The sequence below is a fragment of the Mesocricetus auratus genome, unplaced genomic scaffold, assembly GCF_017639785.1.
Source record: "Mesocricetus auratus isolate SY011 unplaced genomic scaffold, BCM_Maur_2.0 Super-Scaffold_100014, whole genome shotgun sequence".
Classification (NCBI taxonomy): domain Eukaryota; kingdom Metazoa; phylum Chordata; class Mammalia; order Rodentia; family Cricetidae; genus Mesocricetus; species Mesocricetus auratus.
In genome coordinates, this window is record NW_024429197.1 from 32,571,864 (window position 1) to 32,593,263 (window position 21,400).

Sequence of the window (21,400 nt, forward strand, 5' to 3'; positions counted from 1 at the left end):
ACATACCACTGTATTGACCAATGGGTAAATGAAGAATGTAGGTGGGAGTTTGGAGAGTCGATTGCAATCAAAGTTCAAAGTGACAGGATGTTTTCTTTGAATGGGGGCAGTTCAGACTTGAACTGTCTTTCCCAACTGTGACAGCTACTGAAGAGCTATCAGTAGCTTGTCCAAATTTAACTGTCCTTTAAATGTGTGACACATGTTCATGTAACACATGTCAAAGTGATTACGTTATTTTGGGTTAATATTAACGTTTTTAATGGTTTTATTTCTTGGTGTGTGTGTATGTGTGCAGGTATAAGTTCATGCATGGTGTGTGTGTGTGTGTGTGTGCAGGTATAAGTTCATGCATGGTGTGTGTGTATGTGCAGGTATAAGTTCATGCATGGTGTGTGTGTGTGTGTGTATGTGCAGGTATAAGTTCATGCATGGTGTGTGTGTGTGTGTGTGTGTGTGTGTGTGTGTAGATCAGAGTTCGTTCGATGTTGAGTGTCATTCTCAACCACTCTCCATCTTCATTTTTGAGACAGTGACATTCGATGAGCCTGGCGCTGTAGGCTGGCAGGCCAGCAAGTAAGCGCTAAGGGATCACCTGTTTGCCTGCCCAGCGCTGGGACTTCAGGTGCTCACTGACACACTGAGCTTTGGGGAAACTTTTTACTAAGTCTTTGTATGTATGTGTTTACATGTGCGTGCTTGCATGAGTTCATGTGTGTCACGTGAGTACAGGATCTTGTGAAGGGCAGAAGAGGGTATTGAATCCCCTGGAAATGGAATTATAGTCGAGAGCCACCATGTGGGTCCTGGGCACCGAACCTTTGGCTCTTGGCTGCTGAGCCATCTCTCCTGCCCCCAACACTTGGCTTTTAAGATGGATGCTCGGGACCTGAACTTGGGTCCTCATGCTTGCATGACAAGTCCTTTATGTGAGCTGCCTCCTATTTCATGTCTTTAAAGATAGTTCCTAGAAAATTAAAAATGACAGGGTTGTGTCATGCTGTATACCTAGAAGCTACAATCAAGAGAGGCTGTCAGAGGAGAGTGTGTGTGACAGTGTCTCACCCTGGACCTGTCTGAAGTGAGGGTTCAAACAAATACTGCATTTTAGAAAAGTTCAGTTGTACTGTATTCTGGACAGCAAGTTTAACTTACAAATTAACTAGCGTTGAGTATTTTGTAGGAGAAACTGAAAATTACTAATTAGGGTAGTTTTATCCTTGGGAAGAGAGGAAGGAAGCCCATAAAAGTAGATTTTAGAAATTCATTTTTAGGAGCAGCTGTCAAATAAAAGGAATGAATGCATCCTCAGAGCAGTGGCTTATGTCACTCTCCTTCCTGCTTGCCTCCTTGGACTTCTGATTCTTTCTTTCTCCCTCTCTGTAGAAGCTCTAACCCTTTGGGCTGCTGTCTACACAAGAACAGTAGCCACCACCCCCACTTAAACTTGGCTGTGGCTGGTAATTCATGCTTTAAGTGAATGTACGGTAAGACAGCTTACCTTAGTGTGTTAGGCTTCCCTCAATTACCACACAAGGAGAGTACAGAAAGGTCCAATACCTCCTTCCTGCTGCCTCTTTGGAATTGCAGTCTCCTCTCCATGAGCTCCTGGCATTACTTCTCTGTTCTCAGTCACACATGGAGAGACCCTGAAGGTCGTAGAAATGTCATCACAGAGGAAATAATCTTGAGCCAATTGTTAATTTTTCCTAGAGTCAAAGCGACTTCCTTAACCAGGAATCTCCTTATAACCGCACATTAGTTACAGAGTTGATGAAGGGTGAAAACAGGGTCAGTCAGAATATGGTAATAGGTGCTTTGAGTATCAACTTCACGGGTTAACCGGAAATTAAGAATAAAGCCTGTGATACTTGGACTACATAACACTCTTCCTAAACGCAATTCAGCATTTCTTTTCCCGATAAATACAGCCTAATGAATGCAGTCTTTTTCTCCCAATTAAGAAGCTAAATAAACACCAGAGTCTTGGCATTTCTTGGATGTATGTGTAAAGTACAATGTCTCAGATCATTTGGTCTTTACAACCAGCTTGAGGGGTTATTCTAGGTAAACGGAGACCTTCAGACTCTGAGAGGTTAAGTAATTTGCTATTGTCTTATTCTGGCAAACAGTGAAGCTGGAGTATGGTTCTCTGCAGCACTTGAGCCTTCTCTCTTGGTTAGGTGGACTGTCACTTCCGGTGACACCATCCCACAGATATAAAGTGTGAGCATTTGAAAGGGACTTCATTAAAGTGTGGCTTGAAGATTAGTCACATAAGAACACTTGCTAAATTGTACTCTAGACTGTCACAGCTCACTTGATGCTAACCCTCCAACAGTGACCTTCCTTCGTTCCTCTATTCCCCCTTCCTGCCTCTCTCGCTTCCGTCCTTCCTCCCTCCCTCCCTCCCTTCTTTCCTCCCTCCCTCCCTCCCTCCCTTCCTTCCTTCCTTCCTTTTTCTTTTTGGTTCTGGATATCAAACATAGGGCTTTTGTGTGCTAGGCATGTACTCTACCATTGGGCTCCATCCCCAACCCCTTAGTAGGAACAGTAATTACATTCGTTCTCTTCCTCCCTGATCCCTTCCTTCTCCCCTCTTCTTCTTTTTCCTTCTATATTCAAGGTCAGCATTGATTTAACTGTAACACCAACCACTGGTGAGAGTTTAATATTTTCCCTCATTTCCAAATACTTACTGGTTTGCTAAAAACCCAGACCACCACCAACAGAACTAAGCAGTCATGGAATCATGGAACCATCTCAGAACTGTGTGGAGAACTCCACCATCTCCATCTGTGTCTGAAAGAGAAAGAGGAAGGAGGAGACCGCACATCAAGGGAGACTAGAGGAGGAACGTCCCGGCAGTAAGCTGGCCATGGATGCTTGTGTTCATAACCTCAGCACTCGTGGTGGAGACGCTGGATCCCAAGAGCTTGCTGACAGCGTTTTAACTAGAGATGGAGAATGTCTGCTTCAGTGAGACGTCCTGTCTCAAGGCAATGAGGAGGTGAGCAAGAGAGGAAGACACCTCGTGTCCTGCTCTGGCCTCCACATGTGAGTGAATGGTGGGGGTGCACTCATGTATGTATACCACATCCATAGACACTCTCACCCCCCCACACAGAGGCATGCATGCACGCACCCACGTGCACACACAGTGCTGGCAGACTTTTATTTCCTGTGCGGCTAGAACTAGCATCACTGGACAGAGAGGGCTTTTCATATAAAGTGTTTATAAATGTGTGCAAAACAGACAACTGACTGTGAGTGTTCTTGGGACTCTTTAAGATGTTCTTTTTAATGTTTACTTTGGGGCTGCAGGGGGTGTCTTCATTCAGAAGAAGCAAGATTACCTCATCCTCATCGTATGGGGAGGAAAGACACTGATATGGTGACTTGGTGATTGGGGTGCAGGTGCCAAGATGGAGGCAGCCTCTCCAAACTGGTACACCTCCCCAATCCTCTGCTCTCTAGAAACAAGTCCATTTTGCCTGGAGAGGTTTTTTTTTTATTCTTGTTTTGGAAGATTAAATACATTCACCAAGACGAAAGACTTGGGACAACTTATTTTTTCCAGTCCCCTATAATTTCTGGAAGGGTTGCCAAGGCTGACCAAATGACCCTGCACTTAGGAGCTGCTGTACAGAAGTTCTCAGGCTGCAGACTCTGGGCTAGCAGCACTACCTGAGAACCAACCAGAGACACAGACTCCCTGTCTCTGCCCCCAGCAGGATGAAGCCAAGATCCTGGGCACAGAGCCAGGCTTTAAGCCCCATAGGTAATACTGGCATGCCTGAGCGTGAGGGCGATTGCTGCAGTCCTTTTCTTCTCATGGATCTCACAGGCCTCCCCTGGAAAACCTTCAGGGACAGCATTCCACCACCTCCTAAAGAAACCGCTTTGACATGGCTTATGTCCGGTGGCAAGAATCTTCTACAGTCTCCTTCGTATGAGTTCTGCTGCCCTGAGCCACACCAGGTGGGTCTTCTTTGTCTCCATTACCTGACAACACTATGTTCATTTGAAGATGGTTAGTATGGCTCTTCACATCAAGTAGACACAGCCGGTACTAAACTGCTCCTTATCTGGCTTGATCTTTAGCCATCTCCTCAGCCTGCCCTGGCTTCCCTCTTCTTAATAATATATTTATATTGTCATTAACTACTATTTATTGACTTTGTAAGGAGATGTTCTGTAGGCTGTTGAATTCTTTGTACCAGGCATGGAAGATGGATTGTAAGCCCTGAGTTACAGATACAAAATAAGCTCACACCCAACATCCCTTAGTTTGTGAGTGAGCCTGGATTCTACATTCATCACCTCATCATCAACCTCAGGGCTGTCTGCTATTTCCGTGATTGTAGACTGCCCTGATATTCCTATTAAAAGAGCACTAATCTAGGCAAGTCTGAGCCAGAAAGCTCACTGCAGGATTGAGTATATGGCATAATTGGGACAACATGAACTCTGGGATGTCATAAATCCTGGTTAAGTCATGTCAGTGGTATTATTAACAATGTGAGATGTAACTTTGAGTTGGTTGCCAATCTTTCCAGGTCTTAGTTTCTGCTTTTTTAAAGTGGAGATTTTAATAGCATCTCTCTAATAAGATTTATACGAGCACAAAATAAATTAGTGCTCATGAAGTAGCTAGTTTTATGTCACTTGACAGGAGAAAGAATCACTAGGGAAGATGAGACTCCAATTCAGAAAATGCTGCCATTGGATAGACCTGTACACCTTGTGGGACATTTTCTTGACTGATGATTGATGTGGGTAATGTCACCCCCTGGATAGGTGGTCCCGGATGCTATATGTGAGCCGAGAAAGCCAGTAAACAGTGCCTCTCCACCAGCTTCTGCTTCAGTTCCTGCCCCTAGGTCTCGCCTTGAGTTCTTGCCCCGCCTTCCCTCCTTGAGGGACCGTGACATGGCACAAACTGTAAGTTGAGACAAAGCCTTTCTTCCCCAAGTTGCTTTTGGTCATAGTCTTTATTACAGCAGTAGGAACCCTAAGACAAGCACTTATTGAAGTGTCAGGTACAGGGCAACCATACAACAAAGACCTGTTAGTGCTATGGCCTATGTATTCTCTCAGCAGTTAAATAATCATTGCATAGATCAGCAGGTACGGATACACGTGTGTTACAGCAACCTAAATACCCTCCTTTACCCTCACTGAACACCTACCTGTGTCTGACCGTGGGACTCTTCAGCCCACTGATAATTTACTCCTTGACCCATTTCTCTCTTTGCAAGCCAGCCTCCATATGTGGTCAGGCTAATCTTCCCAAAACCCTAAATGCCACCCTCAAATGAAGTTCCAAGTTTCTTTTCTTGACCTTCTAAGGTCTATATATCATGCAGTCCAATTCCTCCCTCTGCTTTATTCCCATTTGTGAGGTAGGTGCTCTGGTGTCAGTTGGACCCAGCCTAGCCCTATCTTCATGCATGGCTCACCTGTGCTCTCTTTATGCCAAAAAACCACTCCTCCTCTTCTCCTCCCATTCTTTAACATGAGTCAGAAAAAGATTATCTTGTAAAAGGGAGAGAAGCTGGCGGTAGGAACCAGGGAAAGAGGGCAGCATTGCAGTAGCCTCGGGACAGAAGCAGGTGGGTGTGCAACAGGACGGGAAACTGGAGGTGTTGTTTCAGGCATGGGCCCAGACCTGCCCGAACTATGTGATAAGTGTAGTTGCTGAGTGTGTAGAGTCAGTAAGGGCAACAGATCTCTGTGGAGTACTTGCTGTGCACTGGGCCCTTTGCTAAGCGCTTCATAAACACTAATTCTTTTTGTGTTCATAGCAGCCTGATGAGAGGGACACTGTTATTATCGCTATTGTGTGCAGGAGGAAATCGAGACCCAGGGAAAGTGGCAACACACTCCAGGCCACATCATTAGTCATTGTTCAGAAGGTTCAATCAGACTTGTTTGTCTGAGGCTCGTGTTCATACCCATTGCTTTTCCTGCTGCTTCCAAGGAGATGTGGTCAACAGATCCTCTTTAATTCCCTCTATCTTTAGTTCTTGACTTATCATGAAGCTATGAAAAGAGTTTAGATTTTTACCACTAGAAAGACGTAGGCTCAAATTCTGAGTCTCCCTCTTATCAGCTTATACCCATAAGACGGGATGTCCTCATCAGCAAGCTGGGATAATAAATTCCCTTGTCATAGTATTTGTGGAGACAAAACGAGGTCAAGGAATCCAAGGTCCTTGTTTGGAGCCTGGTTTCCAGCTGGTTTTCTGCCTTCTATTCCCCCTTCCCTTCTGCCATGTGACATGGTTTGCTGAGATCAATGACTTTCAGCAGAGCCACCATGGTGCCTCACAGTGCTTAGAAAAATATTTATAGATGTGCAAAGGCATACGGGGCAGGTCTGTCACTTCTTAGTCTGTGACTTAGTCTGTGACTAACCTAAGGGGTCTCTGCTTAGTCTTTTTCCATATACATTTTCTTAAATTATGACATGAAAAACAAATCTGTCTTCCACCTGCACCCTTCTTTCCATCACTTCAACAAGCATTGGCTGCACTCACCGTGTGTTCCATGGGCTACCAGGTGCTGGGGTTTGAATTCTGGTTCACAGTAGTGAAACCCAACCCAGTCCTGGTCTTATAGCCAGAACTATGCTGCCAACATTGGGTGTAGGCAGTCGGCAAGGCTGGGGAGTATTGGGTATTTTTAGTAAAAGTCTTTTCTCACACTGCTTCTCAACTCTCCCCTCTTCTTGGTTCTTGTTGGGCAACGTGGTCATGAGGTGAAGAGACTTTTGTGCATCGGATGCGTACAGTGCCCATGGAGGATAGAGGAGGGAGTCAGTTCTCTGGAACTGGAGTTACAGCTAGTTGTAAGCCACCAAATGGGTGATAGGAGCCAAACCTGGTCCTCTGCTAGAGGAATAAACGTGCCTAGCTGCTGAGCCATCTCTTCAGATCTTAAAAAATAAAACACCTTTGTTGAGATAGAATTTTTGTACCACAAAACTCACTCATACGAAATGTATAATTCAGTATTTATTACAGGTACAGAGTTGTGCAGCTGCATTTTAGAGTATGTCTATGCGCACAGTAGACTGACTTGCTTACATTCCTCAGACAGGTTGAGCTAGTCGGTACCTTTCCCAAAATTGAACCTGGCCCTCCTCATTGGTCCAAGGATGCTGCTGAGCTAGTTGTCAAGAAGATTTACTTGAGGAATGCTGTGTGGGCAGACATCTTAATTACACCATTGATGTTCACTTGATAAAGGGCCTGACACATGAGGGCAACCCTCAGGGAGATTCTTTAAAGGAAACCAGAGCTCTCTGCTGCCTGGGTGTGGATCCTGCTGCAAGATGGGACTGGCTGACAGTTCCTGTTTCTGTTTGCCTTCCCTTCTCCATCAGGACCCTATCTTCAGAAGAGCCCCTGCCACACCAAAGCCTGCCTCCTGCTCCGCCCTGCCTTGTCCCCTGCATTCAGTCTCTCTAGAGGGCCTCTGAGGGGACCTTGCTTACATCATTTACCTCCATTTCTCCTCTCCTCTCCTCATTGCTCTCTTCCTCAGGTTCCCTCTCTCTCTCTCTCTCTCTCTCTCTCTCTCTCTCTCTCTCTCTCTCTCTCTCTCTCTCTCTCTCTCTCTCTCCTGCCAGTTCTATATCACTGGTGACTTTAGAGTGACCACATCTAATGGCTTTTGTAGTCTTCCTACCTGGTGTCTGAGCCACTCTCTTTTCTGGATCCCACGCCAATGTGGAGTAATCCTCTTGTACACTGTAAAGATTTGTCACTTGAATTGGTAAAATAAAACACTGATTGGTCAGTAGGGAGGCAGGAAGTATAGGTGGGGCGGCCAAACTAAGGATGATGGGAAGAGGAAGGGTGGAGTGAGGAGATGCCAGATAGATGCAGAAGGACCAGGAGATGAACGTGCCATGTTAATAAAGGTACCGCCACATGGCAGAGTGCAAATAAGGAATATGGGTTACCTTAAAATGTAAGAGCTAGTTAGTAGTAAGCCTGAGTTATCGGTTGAGCATTTATAAGTAATATTAAGCATCTGACTCGGTTCTTTGGGACTGGGTGGTCGGGACAGGAAACTTCTGCTATACTACCCTCTGCTCTGTGGCCTCACCAGTCTGACTCTTCAGTCTCTCACTGTGCTCTGCTCCCTCTCCAGTGTCTACCTGTAATGCTGAAGGTCCCCCCCCTTGAACATTGATCCCTGATGCTTGATATCCCATCTCCATAGTAAGCCCACTGGTGTGGCAGAGGCTGTAAGGCCTCCCAGGTGCAGTCTGGCAAGCAGAAACTGGTTTGCAGCCAATGGCCTTGGCACTGACCTTTCAGTGCTGTGGTATTGCGTGGGGGCTGTGCTGTTGGCCTTGCATTCTGGGAGGAGCAGTTCTCAACCAGAGTAGCTTTTGATCTTGAGGCTGCAGACCTTGAGGTTCAGTCCCCTCCCAGAGCCTCTGTCCTATGACCTTAAGCAACCCAACACTATGATCTTTGTGATCCGAGAACGTTTCTTCCATTTTGTTTTTGTTTCATTTTGATTTGGAGTGTGTGTGTGTGTGTGTGTGTGTGTGTGTGTGTGTGTGTGTGTGTGTGTGTGTGAATTTGGCCAGTCATTCTCATTTGGGGAGATAGAAGAGCCCCAGAATGGGGCTCCCAGGAGGAGAAATTGGGAAGTCAAAAAACTGACAAGGAACCAAGGATGGGAGTGGAGACTATTAAAGGCAAAGCCAATCCTGGCTCAGCCTCAAGGGTCAGTTAGCTTGAGACCAGAGGGCTTCAGGGATAGCCACCAAGGTGAAACCAGGAAAGTTCTCAGCAAATTAGAGGTAGATACGGGTGTGTGCATGTGTGTGCATGCGCACACATAGGCTCCATGAAAGGCTGCCTTAGCTAAGGAGGCTTGCAATCAAGGGCACCCCCACCTCCATGTGATGCAAAGAACTTAATCTGGAGAGCTTCCATGATCCTCGTCCTGCCCCCACCCCCAGAAAGATTTGTAACTGATGGCCCTGGAGGAAGGTCTTTGATTCTATCAGCTAGTTATGATCCAGGTGAAGACACCAGAAAGTCTTGGCAGAAGACTAAGAGGGTGAGAGTGGCTAGGGGCAGATTTCCAAGTGCTTCTGCAACATGTGAGGAAAGTGCCTACCTGGAAAGTGGGACCGTTGGACTATCATTATGCTGGATGGCCACCACCAGTGTCTTCATGACAGCAAAGGGTCTGGCTGAAGAGCAGGGCTGCTGCCTCCCCATTGGGCCTGTAAACCTGTGCTGTCCACATCTTCCAAGGGGTCAGGAGAGGGCTCAGCCATTCATGGAGCAGTCACATCTCCAGTTGTATGATGCTTTCATGTGGCTCTTTAGACTTTGTGTTGAGGATAGTCAAGTGAATGAGTATGATAGTCATGCTTAGCTGAGAGTCACACAGAGGGAGCTCTCATCCACAGACAGGTAGGCTAGGACCATCACTACCATTGGTCATGGGAAATGTCATCCAGGTGTGGCTCTATACTAGGACTTTTACCCAGACACTGGCACATACAAATGAAAGCAAGGTCCTTCCCATGAGAAGGTGGCCATCTGCAAGCCAGGAAACAGGCAGATATGCTGCCACCTTGATCTTGACTTCCTAGCTTCCAGAACTGTGGGGAACTTGAACAGAGAGTCATAGGCTGGGACTGTGCAATATATATATATTGCTTTGCCCATAGGCTTAACATTGAATTTGTACACATGCTCAAGAGAGAAAGCATCAGAGGGAGAGAGGGGGGAGGGAGAGAGAGGGAGAGACAGAGACTATTCAGCTGTCAGTTTCATGAGGGATGAGACACTTGCCCCTTCCTGTTCATTTCCTGAGGACTTGCATGTGGTCCCCTTCCCTGGAAGCATCACCCAGCATCTTCCTTCCACGTGGTCCCCTTCCCTGGAAGCATCACCCAGCATCTTCCTTCCACGTGGTCCCCTTCCCTGGAAGCATCACCCAGCATCTTCCTTCCACGTGGTCCCCTTCCCTGGAGCATCACCCAGCATCTTCCTTCCACGTGGTCCCCTTCCCTGGAAGCATCACCCAGCATCTTCCTTCCACGTGGTCCCCTTCCCTGGAAGCATCACCCAGCATCTTCCTTCCACGTGGTCCCCTTCCCTGGAAGCATCAACACCCAGCATCTTTGGTGAAGTAGTAACTTCACTGGCAGCATCTGGGTCCAGGCTTCAGATTCCCAAGGGCTTGCAGAACTGCGTGCAGCCTCAGTGGCACCAGCACCAGGTACACAGCTCCCTTTCCAAGGACTGGCTGCCATGCCCTGGGGCCCTCCTCCAGAGCTTGCTGTTCGTGACTCTGCCTTCTTCCCAGCACCTTCCAGACCTTGGGAGTGGAGGGTCTTCCCCATTGTTTTCTTTGTGACCTTTTAGCTGCTGAGTTAACAATTTCAACTCAGCCTAAGTTTCTCTTTTTCAAATTCTCTCTGTTAATGTAATTGGACCTTGACTAATATACTCTATGATGTGCCAATTTAACAATAAAAAGAACGTCCATTCCAGCTCTGAATTCCTGGAGGGTAGCCGCTAGGTCACTGGGATGAGTCTAACATCCATTAGCTTGATGCACTGTAGTGTGTGTGTGTGTGTGTGTGTGTGTGTGTGTGTGTGTGTGTGTAATGCACAAAGCCATCATGAACATTACCCTCCATGCTAGGCTGCAGAAGCGCCTTATTATTAAATATTTGCTGGTTGAATGGAACACACACTTTTAGCTTCTTAGAGGTGGCAAGGAATGAAAATTCCATGCTTTGGAGCCAACAGGACTTGGCTCTAGCCTCTGTCCTTCCACGTCTAAGGCAAGCTACTCCACTTTCTTGTTGAAGGTAGTGCCGGCAACAGGGAGCAGGTGGTAGAGCTATTGGATGGCTGCCAGAGCATAACCTCTTAAAGGACATTAGGTTGATGTTCTAATCAGGTTCCAGAGGAGAAGAACTAGAGGTGCATGGTGCCTTAGGGTGATTAAATTATCCGTGGAGTCGAGAAAAATGGGAGGTCAGTTCTGATGAAGTAGAGATAAAGAAGGAGCCAAGACTAAAGGCTCCTCTGAGAAGACTCTTCATTTATGGGGACTTGGGGACGCTCAAGACAGTTGATAACCACAGAGAGCCAATGGATGCACGGATCCCTGGGCCTGTATGCCAGACCCTGTGTTGGGGGGCAGAGATGAAAGAGTGAGGACTTTTGTTCCAGAAACTCAGTAAGTTGCAGCTTGAGTCTGCAGAGGGGTGATGGGTGCTGTACCCTGGGCTGGGTGACCAGGATGGATTACAGCTGGTTTTGTGGGAGCTGTCTTAGTGGTGTAGAGCACTTATAGCTCTTCCAGAGAAGCCCAGATGATGCCCAGTGTCCACTTATTGATGACAAATCCAGTTCCACACGATGCCCTCTTCTGGCTTCCGAGGACACCAGTCATGTATGTGGTACAGGCAGGCAAAACATCCACACACATTTAAAATCTAATAATAATCAAAGAAAAATAAAGCAGGCTTTGATGGCAGCAATTCAGAAGTTAGTAAGGGGCAAGTGACACCAATAGCCAGGACCTAGAGCTGAGAGGACACCTAGTTAGTGGAACAGCCTCCTTCCTGTCTTTCTCACTTTCTACCCCCTCTCCAAAAACTCACTGCCATCCGCTCATGCTGTTAAATTTCAGCCCTACCCCCCAGAATTAGCTGAGCTGTTGAGAATAGGCATATGGTTCTGGGTTCAAATCCTGTTCTTCCACTTGCTACCTGTGTGGCCTTGACCCAGCCTAAACCAGACTTAAATGCTGGACTGGACCATCTCTGTCCCCACGGGGTTGTGGTGAGAGGGAGTGGGATGATTGCGGTTGCACTGTTTACCGCTGTTGAAATCTGGTTAGTCACTTAATAGCCAGGAAAATCAGGGAAGAGTCACACTGGCTTGTAGAATGGTACTCTTCAGCTTTTGTTTCTGAGGAGTGGAAACTCCTGTTTTGCCTCCCAGGGGAGTGGCTTATTAGATGGGGAGGGGTAAGTTAGAGAAAGTATTTGGGTCCCCTCTCATGTGAAAAGGCCTGCCTTTGGTCTGTCTGACTTCAATACTCAGATGCTACCACCACCCACAATATTTCTTGCTGTCCTGGGCCCTCATGTCACATGTCACACAGCTGCTTAGAAACCTCGATGGCTCTCTCGCCCACAAAATCAAACACCAGCTTATCCTGGCCTTGGAGGTCTTTCTACCGTGGGGCCTTCCCTTTCAGTCCTTGTTCTAATTCTCACCACAGCACGCCCTTGAGTTGGGCACACATGCAGGCCATTCCCACAAATTCCAGTTCTCCCAAATACTGACACAGCATCCTCCATTATACCCCATCCCACAGCTTGGGAAGCTCCAAAGCTGGAGCCCACGGCTCAAAGGCAGCACCGCAAACAAAACCTAACAAGGCCACGTCCCATCTTCACAGCTTTCCTCAAAGCTACAGACTAGCATCCGACACCTTGACTGGACTCCGTGTGACAGCTAGAGGACCAGGAAGGAGGGTGTGGGTGGACAGACCCGCTGTGGGAGGGTAATGGCAGTGACTGTAGTGGCTCCGTTAGGTCCCCTGAGACAGCCTCAGACACAGCGTTGCCACACTAACAGTCAATGCCCAGTGGCAGCAGAGGTCTTGAGGGGACTCCCGGTGGTCCTGTGGCTAGCCTAGCCTCTCAGCAGGTTCTCTAGTCCTTCCGGCATGCAACAAGGTGCCCCCAAGCCCCTAGTATCTGTCTCCTCTGTTTCTGTGCCCGGCAAAGGGATGCAGCGTGCAAACAAACCATTCTGCCTGTGTGTTGGTCTCTGCCAGGGCGCTGAGGATGTAGACACGACAACGTTGTGTTTCTAACCTCAGTGATCCACGGTGCAGCAGGGTATCAAGGCACGCGAGAATAACATCACCTTCTATGTATCCATTCACCTAGCCCTTTAGCGTCTCAGCTCTGGGCTAGGTACCTTGCAGGCACAAGTCATGCTGGAGTGGGAATTAAAAGGCAGGAAAGAGTGAACCAGTTCACCTTTTCTCTCCATCCACCCCAGCCAGGGGAAAGCGTGCCTGTGATACCGTCTGCGTTTCCTCCACAAAGTCCCTGTGCCCAGCAGCCCCTGCCTTACTCCAGCTCTCAGACAGAGCAGCCTTTGGGCCCTGGTCACTCTGTTACGCTGGTCAGGAGTTGTCTCCACACTGTGGTGAGACCATGGCCGGGAGAGGTCGTATGTTCCAAGTACTTTGTGGGACTCTGGGCAGGCAAGTTGGTAGTGCAGGCTCAGTGCTGTGGACTATTATTTTCACTATGTAAAGATATGTTATGTTTGTTTGCGCAGTGGAATATTACTTTAACCGTGTAAAGGTGTGCTGCATTTATTTATGCTGTAGAATATTACTTTGGCTGTGTACATGTAGTTTACATTTGTTTGTGCTGCATTTGTTTAACTGTGTAAAGATGTGTTGCTGTTTTACCTTACCTGACTAAGGTACCTGATTGGTCTAATAAAAAAGCTGAATGGTCAATAGCTAGGCAGGAGAGGGATGGGCATGGCTGAGAAGCAGAGAGAATAAATTAGAGGAGAAATCTATACTTGAAAAGAACTAGAAAGCCGGGCATTGGTGGTGCACGCCTTTAATCCCAGCACTTGGGAGGCAGAGACAGGTGGATCTCTGTGAGTTCGAGGCCAGCCTGGTCTACAGAGCGAGTTCCCCGACAGCCTCCAAAACAATACAGAGAAACCCTGTCTCGAAAAACCAAAAAAAAAAAAAAAAAAAAAAAAACAAGAGAGAAGAAGAATGAAGAGGATGAGGGCAAAGAGAGGGACATGCCCGGGGCCAGAAGTCAGGCAGCTGCCAGCCAGACACGAAAAGCAGCAAAAGTAAGATATACAGAAGGAAAGAAAGGGAAAAAAGCCCTGAGGCAAAAGGTATATAAAGAGAGGCAGACTAAAATGAGAGCTAAGCTCAGATCCAGCGTTCAAGTCTCCATTGCATGATTTGGGAGCCAGCTGGTGGCCCACAAGAAAAAGCTTGCTGTAGCTCAGTCTTGTAGCTGTGATTGGCCCCATGCAGAGCCCACTATCTATCTTCACTGTCCTGAAAGATAAGACTGTCAGCTAATTTCACAGATAAAAGGTTAGGAGACGTACTCAGAGTTTTGGAGTCATGTAGAGGCAAAGGCAGGGAGGAACCAAGTCCCTGTGACCTCGGAACTCCTGATGGAGGACCGTCAAGTCCCTGTGACCTCAGAACTCCTGATGGAGGACCGTCTGGGCGATGTGAGGATCCATCTTGCCTCATTGCTTGTCCTCAACCTTGTGTTGCCAGCTGTTGTGACGTGCCCCTCGAGGATACAGATCCCAGGTTATTATCCCAGCCACGCTTCCCATGGGCTTTGTGGCTGTGTCAGCCCCAGAGTCACATGAGTAGCCACCAGAGGAGGATTTACATGGGAAGGAGTTTAACAGGCATCTATAGAGTAGAAGGAACTTTCTATCAGTATTCTAAAGCCCCCGGAATGCATTTTGCACCACCATGACAATGACAGCACTGGAATGGAGGTGCGGATGAGAATTGTGGTGGGGGTATCAGTGGGGTAGTTAAGGTAGACATCTGTGACACTAATTGAGGGGAAGCTGGTGGTGGTGTTGATGGAATAATAGTGACGAGAAGAGTCGCACTGGTTGTAGTTATGATGGCACTGTTGGTAGCAGAGGAGGAGGTGGCAGCTATGGTCGTGATTGAAAGTCCCTTGAGCCACGGGAGTGACCATTGCCCTCCCCTGTGGACCTCTAACTGCCAGGTTCCACCCACAGAATATTCAAACTGCTCTAACTGCTTGTCCCTGTCTCCTGCTATATAGACTAAAAAGCCCAATCTCTGGATGTGACATCCCACCCATCTCCACCCTGGAAAGTTCCACCTCCTTGCCCAGAAACTCTATATAAGCCCTGTGTCCTGTTCAGTTTGGGGTTGCCCTTTTCCACCCTGGCAGAGGCAGCCACTCTGCTGGATTCCTCCCTCCCAATAAATCCCTTGTGTGAGGCTTGTTGTGTGGTGTGGCTTTGTGATATTCCTTGGCTCCTGGCTGCCAGGATAACTTTCCACTGGAGCTGTAACACAGTGATGGTGTTAGGGTTGCTGATGATCACAGTGGTGTTGCTGCCTCTGCTTTGGGAATTGGTAACAGTTGTGGTTATGATGGTACTGATGGTAGAGGAGGTGAGGATGGCTATGGTAATGGTGGCCACAGTTAAGATGGTGGTAGAGATGGGGTGTTGGTTGTTAGTGGTTGGCAGTGTTGGTGATGACAGTGGTCACAATGTGGAGTGATTGGTGATGGTGGTGATAATGTTGATCATAACGAATGTGCTCATAGGGAAGGCATAAAAATGGATGGTGCATGGGACTCTGGGTTCAGGCAGGCCTGAGGTCAAACCCCAACTCTGCATTTGTCTTAGTTCCTTTTTTGTAGTTGTAATAGAATGCCTAGTCTGAGTAATTTACAAGGAAAGAGGGTTCTTTAACTCAAGGTTCTGTAGGTGGGGAATTCCAGGATCACTGGTGAGGGCCTCGACTGTATCATAATCTAGCTAATGATATCATGTGGAGGGGAGACACCTGAGAATGGCAGGCAGGTATGGGCTGAAAAAAACAAAGAACTGGCCCACTTGTTCTCTGGAAACTTACCCATCCTTACTGACCAATGTGACAAGAAAGACATTGATTCCTCTTGAAGGCTCCATGCTCCAATACCACTACACTGGCAACTAAGCTTCAAATCAACAAAAGTGTTAGTGGCAATAAGTCACATGTATCCCTACCAACGTTGGACTTGCTGTATAGCCCAGAGAAGGTTAGTTGCTTCTCTGTTTCTTTGTCTGGTAAGTGAAACTCCACTGCCCTTTAATCTGTTCAGTCATCTATCATTGGTGCATGATATTAGCTGAACAGGATGGTGCGGTGGCTGGAGATACAATCCCCCATGAGACTTGCAGGGTCTTTGCATGATGCCCGCATCAACACGAAAGCAAGCAAACAGTGCAGAGGAACAACATACATCTTGGTTCTGGAGTTGCAGGTGAATGCATTTCAAGGATGGACTTGTGGTTGGTGAGACGCCAATAAGCCAGTGGTTCTCAACCTGTGGGTCACGACCCCTATAGGGGTTGAAAGACCCTTTCACAGGGGTCTCCTAAGACAATCAGAAAGCACAAATATTTACATTATGATTTGTTATAGGAGAAGAATTGCAGTTATGAAGTAGCAACAAAAGTAATTTCATGGTTGGGGTCACCACACCATGAGGAACTGTATTAAAGGATCACGGCATTAGGAAGGTTGAGAACCACTGCTCTAGGTGAGGGATCAGGCAATCTGTGACACTTCTCCTCCCTAACCAACCACCCCAGATGGAGTGAACTGGACAGGGTGAGGGACAGAGGGGACTTGGCATCTTGCCCGGCTTTGAATGATGGATTCAGTGCTTTGTTCTGTCCCCTGTGACAGTGTTCCTCTCAGCCAGCTGCGCTCCTGATGTCCTGAGGACATAAACAGTTTGACATGAAAATAGAGAGAATGCCACCCACAGACTGCTCATGACTCATGTCGTTGACCAGGGAGAGGACATGCCCAAGTTTATCAGTGTTGTTTATTCTCACTGCAGAGAGTGGCAAGAGGAAGAGATGCCTTGGGGGAAGCCAGACGGCCAAAGCCTGCTGTGCAGTGTGGCTGAGGCAAGGAGGCTACTCTGGTATTGTCACTTGGTCATTTGTTCTAAGGCAGTGGAAGACTTGGCCCCAGACTGCAATAATCCCTGCGAAGAAGACGTATGGGTGTCACCCCTTCAAAGGCACAGTCCAGGGGCACAGCTAATGGGGTAGCCTCAGGATGCACACATCCATACTCGAAGCCTAACAGAGCTGTCAACTTCCTGGTGAGCTTCCTGTCTGCTCCTTGGGGTTGGGATTTCGTAGTGCAGGAAAACCATTTGGAATTTGCAGCTGCTGGACTTTTACAATCAAGGTAATTGATCTTATCCCCGGTGCACACAAGACATGATAGAGCAGTCAGTGGCTCATCAGTTGGAGGGCAATGGCTGCTCTTCCAGAGGACCTGGGTTTGAGTCCCACCTTGTATATGGCAGCTCTGGCCTGGGGAATCTGATGTCCTCTTCTGGTCTTCATGGGCACTGCATGCACAGACATACATGCAGGCAAAACACCCATAAACATGAAATAAAATACAGAGAGAGAGAGAGAGAGAGAGAGAGAGAGAGAGAGAGAGAGAGAGAGAGAGAGAGAGAGAGAGAGAGAGAGAATCAAAGAACTACCACTGGATTCCCAGTTCTCACCCCTGAGGCACCAGAGTAAAGGTTAAGAAAATCTGCACTTGCATTGTCTGTGTCAGGTGAGGGACGGATGAGAAAGGGACAGTCTTTGCCTTTGAGGCAAGGGAGGCAGCTTTTGTCTGACCTCCTATAAGCATCTCCTGGGAAACCCCAGGGGTTGTAGAATCCTCTCTCAATATAAGGTCATTTATTTGGGGCTTGGTAGATTGGCAGACTGCTTCTCCCTTGGAAGGAATGGGTATGTCTCCAGGAGTAGGCAATCTTCTGGTTCTTAGCTGTAGTTAGAAATAATCCCCAGTTTTTTCTTCACTAAGCCCAGTCTTCAGGGAACCATATTTCAGAGGTTCCATCTAGGCAGGAACACCTGCCTGACTCTGTAGCTACCCAAGAGACAAATGTCCCCCATATTACTAAACATCTGCGGCACAAAGACTTGGGTCAGCATTAGGGGATGGTTAGGATCCTTCCCACAAGGAGAACTCAGTTCACAACAGGGCCAATATGATTCTAGATCAGTGGTTCTCAACCTTCATAATTCTGTGACTCTTGAATACAGTTCCTCATGCTGTGGTGACCCCCAACCATAAAGTTATCTCATTGATACATCATGATTGTAATTTTGCTTCTGTTAGGAACCATAAATATCTAATATGCAACCCTGTGAAAGGATCATGACCCACAGGTTGAGAACCACTGTTGTAGATTCATCTGAATACCACTTGCATCTGCCTAGCTCACTTGCCTTGTTTCCTGACCCTAGTGACAACCCTACCTGACAGCACGGTGGCAGTTCTCACTGGCAGAGGTGCTCCACTTGGTGGATGGCTAGGATGTACTGTGTTCCTGTCTGATGGCTGGCCTGAATCAGAACTTCCGAGGTTCATCTGCCCTGTGTGGCCAAGAAACACCCCAGTGGGGGAACTTAACGCCCAGGAGATATATACTTTTTATTTTATGTTTTGTTTTTGCTCAAGACAGGGTTTCTCTGTGTAAGAACCCTGGCTGTCCTGGAACTTACTTTGTAGATCAGGCTGGCCTTGAACTCACAGAGATTCACCTGCCTCTGCCTCCCTGGTGCTGGGATTAAAGTTGTGTGCCATCACCACCCAGTGAGAGGTACTTTCTTATCAGGACACTAATCCCACCAGGGCCCCCCTCACCATTGCCCTCCCCTCACAGCCTGATCTTCAAACGTCAGTGCCAGCCTGCTTTCCGTTACCGTGAGAAACACCTGACATAAATCAGCTTGCTTCATGGTACCGGAGGTCTCAGTCCATGATGGATTAGCCCCATTGCTATGAGTCTTTGGTGACACTCGTGGCAGGAGTATGTGGCAGAGCAGCCTGTTCAGTTGATGGCTGAGAACAAAAGAGCGAGAGACCCCAGGTACCACAGTCCTTGGTGAACACGCCTCTCCTCCCCGCCACGAACTGAGGCCACCTCCCTCTTTGCATTTTTACTACCTTCCAATAGTGCCCACCCGGAGATCAGGTCTTCCACCTCTGGGGCGCATCCAGCTCCACTTTTAGGTCATCCATTGGAGGTAAGGACCTCAGTGTATAGCTGAGTGTGAGTCATGGCAGGGTCCACAGGTCCCTTATCCCTCCATTGGCTCTCTGCTTCCCAGCCACATGGCCTCCTTTCCCTGGCATCAGACTCCTTAAGAAGGCTTTGCCTCAGATCTTTCCCATAGGAATCCCTGCCTAAGCTACGTCTATGATCCAGTGATGAGAGGCCCAGAACCAACACTGCCCAGAGCGATTCTTGGGGAAAGCAGAGGAAGGCTTACAAAGGGGCCGAATAGGAGGGCCTGGAAGGAAGAATCCACCCTTCTGCTAATCCCTATGCATACCTCACCGGCAGCATCACTCTCCATGATGGGAAAACTGCTCGGGCACAGCACCAAAACCTCCCCGAGAGGAGCCTGCACTCATGTGGGTGCAGTCCAATCACAGAAAGACAGGGTGGGCCTGGGAGATGACTCAGTGGTTAGGAGCCCACACTGATTTTGCAGAGGACCAGGGTTCAGCTCCCACACCCACATCAGGTGGGTCACAACGTCCAGTAACTCCAGGTCCAGTGAATCCATCGCCTTCGGCTGGCCTCCACAGGTACTTTCAGGTATGTGGGTCACACATACACAAACATGAAAACACTTTTTGATAGATGCAATCATGACAGGTGGGGATTGGAGCCATAAGGGACCAACACTGGAAGATAAGGAGGACTGGGTGGGAAGTCTGAAACAGCTGTGACCAGGAAGGCCAGGGACCAGAAGTACAGATGTAGATGGTGGCACGGTGGGGCGGAGCTCACAGCATGTGTACATGAAGTGAAGCCGGCCCCGCTCTGGGCACAAAGCTTTGTGGCCTTATAGAGTCTCCAAGGCCAGGTTGGGGCTGGAAATTTCTTCCCTTCTCCATCTCTTTTCATCCTCTCTCCTTCTTCCTCTCCCTCTCGTCCCCCACCTCAATACATTCTGCGAGCCAGGACTGTACTAGGCTCTGGGGTATAAAACTGGGTGGGGCTTTGCCCCTGCCCTCAAGAGTGGCTTATAAGGTATGATCCTTCTAATGCATGGGAGGAACAATACTGGGACCATCAGTCTGGGACCTCTGCAGGGCTCCCAGGAAGAGGCTGTGTTTTGAACCTCAGCCTGTGAGACAGAGGTCAAGTGACTGAGGAACCAGAACTGCGAGCAGGATCAGGAGGAGGGCTTGCGGTGGTGGTGGGGGTTGGGCTGTGGTCAGAGGGACACTGCTGCTTTCAGGAGGTCACACTGAAGCCAGGAACTGTTCCTGCTACCGTCAAGGACTGTGGCCAGCTGCAGAGGGCTGAATGGTAGGGTGGGACCACAGCCAAGCCTGTGGTCACTTATTAGTGACTGATTACAGCTTAAGCAAGAGGGCAACTCTGTTATGTTCCATCCCCATGGAACAGCTCCGGCCAAGATTCTGACACATCAAAATGGATAAGGGGATGAGAGGAAAGACCCTGAACGAGGCTTCCTTGTGGGTAGCAGGAAGGACCATAAGAGAAGCGCTGAGCCCTGGGTCAGACCGGGGAACAAGATCTTCTGGCCCCCTCCTCTGACACGGTGCAGAGGCCCCAGAGAGAGAACTGGCACGGTGGTGGTGCCCGGCTGGGAGGGCAGGATGGGCACGTGGCCAGCTTGTGGGGTAAGACTGAGTTCCTGAATGCTGTCCCTCCGTCACTTAGCACCCTGGCTGTGCACCTGGACTGAGGAGATCCACCAGGTGGAATGTTAGTAATTCTTTTCGTCTAGACTCAAAGATCATGTGCATGACTGGGATTGGAGACAGCTCCTCCCTTACAATAATGGCTGACATTTGCTGTGCGCCTTCTGACTGTTGCCAGCTGTTTGCATGCATAGCTTTTCCATCTTCCCCAAAACCTTTGAGCAGCTCACAGGAGTCCACACAGTGATCCCACAGTAGGCATTGGCTGGGACGGTTGCCCACATTTCACAGACGAGAAGACAGAGGCACAGAACTGGGAAGGAATGCAGCTGTGGTTGGTTGGTTGGGCACTGGCAGAGTTGCGGTTCATATGCAGGCAGCATTACCCTGTGTGAGGCAGTGTCCAGGAGATAGTGACGCAGCCAGATCTAGGCACAAGGCCTGGGGGAATCCCTTGGGAGGATGAGGTGTGGTCACTTTATCTCCTCAGCGTCTCCAGGATACCCCAGGTCTTGGCTTTCTCTTCTCGGGGGCTCCGTTCTTGCTCTTGCAGTCTAGACAGTCCACTCGTCAGTTTACCTAAACTGTTACCTCCACCTCTGCGGCTACTGTCCCAGCTGAGGGCAAGGACAAAGGATGTGGCACCAGAAGAGCCGACAAAGCGCTTCATCTCTCTCGTTAGCCATTAGGAAACCTAGAGCAATTATGTCAACAGCAGCAGCAGCAGCCCATTGGCTGTTGAGGAGGCTCAGAGGCTGATTTACGGCCCAGGGCTCCTTGTAAGACAAAGTATGGGCTTTCCTTGTCCAGTGCCTTCATC

General features: G+C 48.4%; 1 protein-coding gene across 1 annotated transcript in view; it reads left to right on the top strand.

Annotated features, from left to right (window-relative positions):
- The first annotated feature begins 3,861 nt into the window (after positions 1-3,861).
- Positions 3,862-21,400, top strand: part of Tmem61 (transmembrane protein 61) — a 50,101-nt gene continuing 32,562 nt past the window's right edge. Inside the window, exon 1 of the mRNA XM_040757038.1 lies at positions 3,862-3,981. The gene's annotated coding sequence lies outside the window, so the exon portion shown is untranslated. The remainder of the gene's footprint in view (positions 3,982-21,400) is intronic.